This window comes from Tupaia chinensis, unplaced genomic scaffold (genome assembly GCF_000334495.1).
Source record: "Tupaia chinensis unplaced genomic scaffold, TupChi_1.0 Scaffold000346_1, whole genome shotgun sequence".
Lineage (NCBI taxonomy): Eukaryota > Metazoa > Chordata > Mammalia > Scandentia > Tupaiidae > Tupaia > Tupaia belangeri.
Window position 1 is genome coordinate 34,779 of NW_006159840.1, and position 6,343 is coordinate 41,121.

Consider the following 6,343-nt stretch of genomic DNA (forward strand, 5'->3'; position numbering starts at 1 on the left):
CCCCTGCGCGCGCCGCGCCCGCTCCCCTGGGCGGCGCTGCTGCTCCTGGCCGCGCTGCTCCCGGCCGCCTCCTCGGCGGGGGACCCAGGTACGCGCGGCACACGGGCCCTGCTGCCCGGCTCTCGGGCGCCCTCCTCGCCCCCTCTGTCACCCCGTCTGTCGCTCTGGGGACGCTCTGTGCTGGCTGCGTGTCGTGTCACTAACCTGTGCGTCCTCATCACTCGCGTGAGGCGGGCTCGGGGGCGTCGCCGGCGCTAGGGGGCCGGCGCTAGGGGACCGCGGCGCTCTTGCTTTTAACTTTGCTGTCCAACGAACGAAGGCTGGGAGACCGGAGCCCTCTAACTGCCGGCGGAATTAGGCAAAGGGAAAAAAAGTGGATAAGAAAAGCGACCTGAGAGTTGGGGGAAATGCCGTTCTTTGCTCGGACCTCACCCCTCCTGAGGGCGTGGACGGTCGGCTGGCATCTTTGCTTCCCCGCGGTCGCCGGTTCTAGGTGGGATGGCTGTTGGAGGGGAGCCCTGGAGCCCAGAGGGAGGCGAGCAGGAGAACCGTGCTGGAGGGGCATGGGAAAGCGCAGCCCGCGCGGCCGGGGACTTGGGCTCCAGGAGGAGCCTGACCCCGGGAAGCTGGAGCTGGGGCTGGGGCCATCCCAACCGACTGGGATGTCGGTTGCAGAGACTGGGCTCGCCCTTTTCCGAAGGCTGAGGCTGGGCCAGGTGGACGCGTTCTTGGCGAGCAGTGCTTTTCAGAAAACGCTAGTGCGCCCTGGCCAGAGCGCTCACAGGTTTCCCGCAGACCGAGAGGCTGTGGCGGGCTTGCCATCTCGGAGCCGCTGGCGGCCCTTCTTCCCACCCCCGTGCAGGCATTTTCACACTTGAAACTTGGTGGCTTTTACTTTCGTGTCATCGGTCTGTAGAAGCCCAAGAAGTGGACATCCGGTGGACGCTCTCCTCTCCCACCGGGCTTCAAGACTCGGGGCTATTCGGGAGAGGGCCGCTCCCGTCTCTGTGGATCTCTTACTTCAAGGGTCCAGGGAGGAAATTGGGGCTCACGCCGCCCGTGACTGCGTAGATACGTCATGGCTCTTGGCTGGGGTTCATGCCAGGGGCTCTGAGGCCACACGCTGCGAGGCACAGGCGCTGCCAGCGGTGGGCCCTTCTGTTCCTGATCTCTAGGAAAACTTTCGCAGTCTGTGCACAGCACTTGTCAGGGGCAAGAACTATTTTAAACTCTTCCAACTTCCCACTTACAACCCACGGCTTTTGTTTTTCTAAGTTAAAATTTTCCAACTGGTGAAAGCGTGTTTGTTTCGGAAAACGGTCTGCAACTGGATCCCGTCAGCGACTTTGGGGTGACTCCAGTTTGAATCCTTTGCTCTCCCGCGGCCACCTGCCGGGGCAGGCCGGGGTGTGCCTGCAGTCAGGGCTGTGCTGAGCTCCCAAGTCCTGCCATCGGCACTCTTCCTTCTTTTGCCTTCTGCTCTGCAAATCACAGAGCTGTGGAATGTGGGAGCTGGAACGCCTGCTGGAACTTCTCTCTACTGTGTTGACGTGGGATTTGCAGTAAAATGATGACCAGACTAGAAATGGACAAAAGAGGACAAGCACATTTCAAAATGGATATTACCATATTTAAATCAAATAATGGAAGGAGAGAAGCAGATATTGCAACCTCTGGGTAGCTCCCCAAGCCGTGGAGGAGGCGTGGGGTGCACAATTGATTTCGCGGTCTCCCTGGGAGGCTCCCTGTCTGTCTCATGGCAGGAATCACGGCGTGGCCGTGGTCTGCACCCCAGTCTCAGGGCAAGGCCGTGGGCAGAGTGCCCTGCTCTCTGTGGGATCAGGGCATGGACCAGGAGAGCTGCTTGGGTCAAGCCCTGTCTAGAGCCACATTAACAGTGACACACCACCGTAGCTACAGAGGGACTTTCTTTAAAGCAGAAGTAGGGTGCATGGGAGAGCTAGGTCGACACTTCCACTTAGGTTCAATTAAAACACAAAACAAAACAAGCAAGCGATGTCCTCCACCCACACCCATGTCTCTACTGTGCTGTACTCTGCAAACTTGACAATTTATGGTGGAGCCTGCCATCTGAGATGGTCCGATTTTCTAAAACATGTGGGCACACCTGGGCACCTCTGCACCTTTCCAGGGGCTATCTCAGGAGTGACATTTAGTTTCTTCTTTAAAGTTTAAAGACCCTTTCACGGAATCCTTAAGGTGAACTGTTTTCAAAGCGATACTAAGATACGGTTTACCGTTTTAATTGTTGGTATTTGCACAGAGGTGAAATGCTTGGTGAGTAAAATGGCTAGTATTTTACCACGAAGCAAGGCAGGGGCATCATAGCTCACTGGTAGTCATTGAAATTTTCAGGTCTTTGCAGTGAGGAAAAGACATGCCAGTTTTCATTAAGAATGTCCTTGATGCCACAGTAAACTTGTCAATTATATCAAATCTCTACTCTGGAATGAATGTCTTTTTGTTGTTGTTGTTATGGGGCACATACACTCACCAGAGAGACAGAAAGCAAGAAATCACCCCTACGGGGTATGGCCACGTTGCAGTCCCTTTTTTTTTTTTCTTTTTTTCTTTTTTTCTGTTCTCTTGGGATTTCGGGCATGCACGCGTCCGCTGTGAGTTTCAAACAGCCAAGTTTGGGACTCGAACTGCAGTCAACCACATGGGAGCCCAGCACCTTAACTGCTATACCACCTGCTGGTCCTGCGTGGTTTTTACATTTTTAGAGGTTTTTGTCTTAGGGTTGTGCACTCACTGGTGAAAGAGAGACAGAGACAGTGAGAGGGAGAGTGAGAAATCACCTCCCAGAGGGGTTGGCCATGCTGAATCCCTTCTCCTCCACTTTCCTCCTGGGATCTTGGGCACACACGCACATGTGCCTGGCATGAGTTTCAAGTCACCAGGTTCAAGACTTGAACTGCAGTCGACCCTGTGGGAGTTCAGTGATGTAACAGCTATGCCTGCTGGACCCATTGTATGTCTGCTTTTTTTTTTTAATTGCCAGAAGATGCTTGTGTTCACCAGTGAGAGATAGAGAGACAGAGAAAGGGGAGGGAGAAAGCACCCTCCATGGAATGTGGTCACACCACAGTGTCTTCTCCATTTCTCCATCCTTTGGGAATGTTGGGCATGTGCACGCACACACACACACACACACACACACACACACACACACATGCTCAATATGTTTTTCATGTCACTAGGTCTGGATTGGAACTGCATTGGGCCAAGTGGAATCCAGCTTCCCAAGCCACTAGGCTACAAGGCCAGCCCAATTGTATGTGTATTTAATATTCTGTGTGAAAAAAACGGAAGGCCATATAAAGCAATTCTGCTGGCCACCTGAGTTCAATGGGAGCCCCAAGGATAGTGTGAGATGTGAATTGAATGAGTTGCTTTTTTCACTGAATCCCTAACTTGCCAAAGAGAGTAATTACAGATAAACTATGGTTATTCTGACTTGGGAATTTGGCAGACATTTTCTTGAGAATGAACAAAGGCTCCTGCTACTTCTAGTAAAGTAACTGCTAATGTTTCTTGCCAATCATAAAACTTGAGCTTTCAAGTGAAATTTAGCATTTTACCAAGTTTGGAGTGGCTACATGGCCTGGTGATTAAGGCGACAGGATCCCACAGGACTGACTCTGTGGTTTGCCCCCAATTTCAACGGGTTGGAGAAACGGAGGAAAAGGGATTGCAGTGTGGCCATTTCCCATGGGGACACTTTCTCCCTTTCCCTCTCCCTCTCTCTGGTGAGCACATGCACCCTCTGGCAAAAATTTTTAAGAGAATTTTGCCAAGTTTTTCCCACTTTCATAAGACTGAGCATCTTCTAATACTTAAAAACTTTAATGAGAGTCATGGTGATATAACTGAATGTGATTTTTAAATACCACGTTATAAAACACATGAACATTTAGATGATCTGCCTAACCAAGTGAACCAATAAATTCAATGGCCCAGATGTCGTATACAAAATCTTGCCTGGGTAAGCGATCCATTCGAAGTACAAGACAGCCTAGTGGAGTTTTACAACAAAATGTAAAAAAATTGTTATCGGGTTACAGATCCTACATTGCGACTAACCTTTAAGAAACTGTTACTTGATGAGTTTTGGTGTAGTATCAAAGATTTTCCAAAATTATTTGAAAAACCTATGAAAATCTGTGTGAGGTGGGATTTTCTTCAATCAAAACAGCATATTGCTGCAGACGAAGCAGAAGCAGACTGGAGAGCCAGGTCACTTTTCTTAATGAGATCTGCCCAAACATTGAAATGCTGCCTCTCTTGTCACATTTTCTTTTCCTTCTGGAAAATAGTAATTTTTCATAAAAATGTTTTTGCATGTCAACATGCAATGGCTTATAATTAGTATTTTTAAATGATGTTAATATATATTTTAAAATTTTTAGTTTTAATTTCTAGTATGATAAATAAGGATAGATAAAACCCACAGAAACATAACCTTGGTGGGACTCTCTTAAATTTAAGAGTAGAAAGGAATCTAGAGACCAAAAGGTTTAGAGCCCCTGATATATATGAAGGGAAGTAGGTGAAAAGTCAGTGTGCTTGGGTTTGAGTCTCAGGGCTCATTTTCCCACTGGAGGCCTTGGGCTAATTAATCTGCTCTCTGGGACAGACCAAGTGAATGCCAATCCCTGCCATCTCTGAGAGCCCTTCTAAGCTTCCCTGCGGCCCGCCCTGCCCCAGCTCTGTAGGTTCTCCCTCTTAGTTCTGTCCTCTTCCGGAGGTGGCGGTGAGCACACCCCTTGCTGTCCCGTGCTGGGAGCCCGCTTGGTGGAGGACTTGCTGTGGCCATCAGCTGAGCGTCGCACGTATCACTAGATTCTAGAAGGACTGCAGCGTCCCAGTTCTTCCTCCCATGAATTAGGGGACAAGGCTGAGGACATCGGTGAGGTCCCAGGATAAGGACCATCATCCGATGCAATAAAGAAGGAGAAAGAGAGGACAGAGATCACAATGATAGATGTTGAAGACACTTTAGAGAAAGGTAATGATCCAGTTCAGTCTTGTGGGGGGGTGGGCGCTATTTCTCCTAAAACACGAGTGAGGCCGGGGTGAGAGGCCTAAAAACCAACATTTCAGAAGAGGGCTCATCGCCCTTGGCTAACGAAGAGGCAGATTTCTTTTCACTGTATTTGATCAAATCAGGGATTTTTTGTATTATAGCAAAACCCTTGTTGTCAAGAGCTTTTTTATTTCAGTAGATGACTACAGAGGTGAGCATTTACAGGTATGAAAAAAAGGCACGGAATCAATATGCATGTGCATGTGTACGTGTAAATGCACAGTGTTTATGCATGTGCGTGTGTATGCGTAAATGCACAGGGTTTATGTACGTGCGTGTGTACGTGTAAATGCAGTGTTTATGTATGTGTGTACATGTAAACGCACAGTGTTTATGTATGTGTGTGTACGTGTAAATGCACAGGGTTTATGTATGTGCGTGTGTACGTGTAAGTGCAGTATTTATGTATGTGTGTGTACGTGTAAATGCACAGGGTTTATGTACGTGTGTGTGTACGTGTAAATGCAGTGTTTATGTATGTGTGTGTACATGTAAACGCACAGTGTTTATGTATGTGTGTGTACGTGTAAATGCACAGGGTTTATGTATGTGCGTGTGTATGTGTAAGTGCAGTATTTATGTATGTGTGTGTACATGTAAATGCACAGTGTTTATGTGTGTGTACATGTAAATGCACAGTGTTTATGTATGTGTGTGTACGAGTAAATGCACAGAGTGTTTATGTATGCGCATGTGTATGTGTAAATGCACAATGTTTATGTATGTGTGTGTACGTGTAAATGCACAGTGTTTATGTATGTGTGTACATGTAAATGCAGTGTTTATGTATGTGTGTGTACGTGTAAATGCAGTGTTTATGTATGTGCATGTGTATGTGTACATGCACAGTATTTATGTATGTGTGTGTGTGTGTAAATGCACAGGGTTTATGCATGTGTGTGTGTACGTGTAAATGCACAGAGTATTTATGTTAGGGTCCTCACAAAAACGAAGCGTTGGTGCCTTTGCAGACGAGAAAAGGTAGGTGGGAGCAGTGGTGGATGTCGCTTCATCTGTGTCTCGCCCCAGCTTCAGGGGATGTGTATTAGAGCATTTGGATTGAGTAAGGTATTGGTTTTTGTAGGAGTGAGTATCCTCTATCCTTCCTCTTAAAAGTTACCCTTGTGTTCAAAAGACGTTCACAGGTGGGAACCAGCAGTTAGCGTAATGGCTATGTCGCAGGACTCCCACGTAGTCGACCGTGGTTCGCGTCCGGGACCCGGTGGCTTAAAA

The 6,343-nt window shown here is 48.3% G+C and overlaps 1 protein-coding gene across 1 annotated transcript in view; it reads left to right on the forward strand.

The window, feature by feature from the left end:
• The first annotated feature begins 8 nt into the window (after positions 1-8).
• FNDC1 (fibronectin type III domain containing 1) overlaps positions 9-6,343 on the forward strand; it is a 97,865-nt gene continuing 91,530 nt past the window's right edge. The window contains 1 exon segment of the mRNA XM_006152238.3: positions 9-88. The gene's annotated coding sequence lies outside the window, so the exon portion shown is untranslated.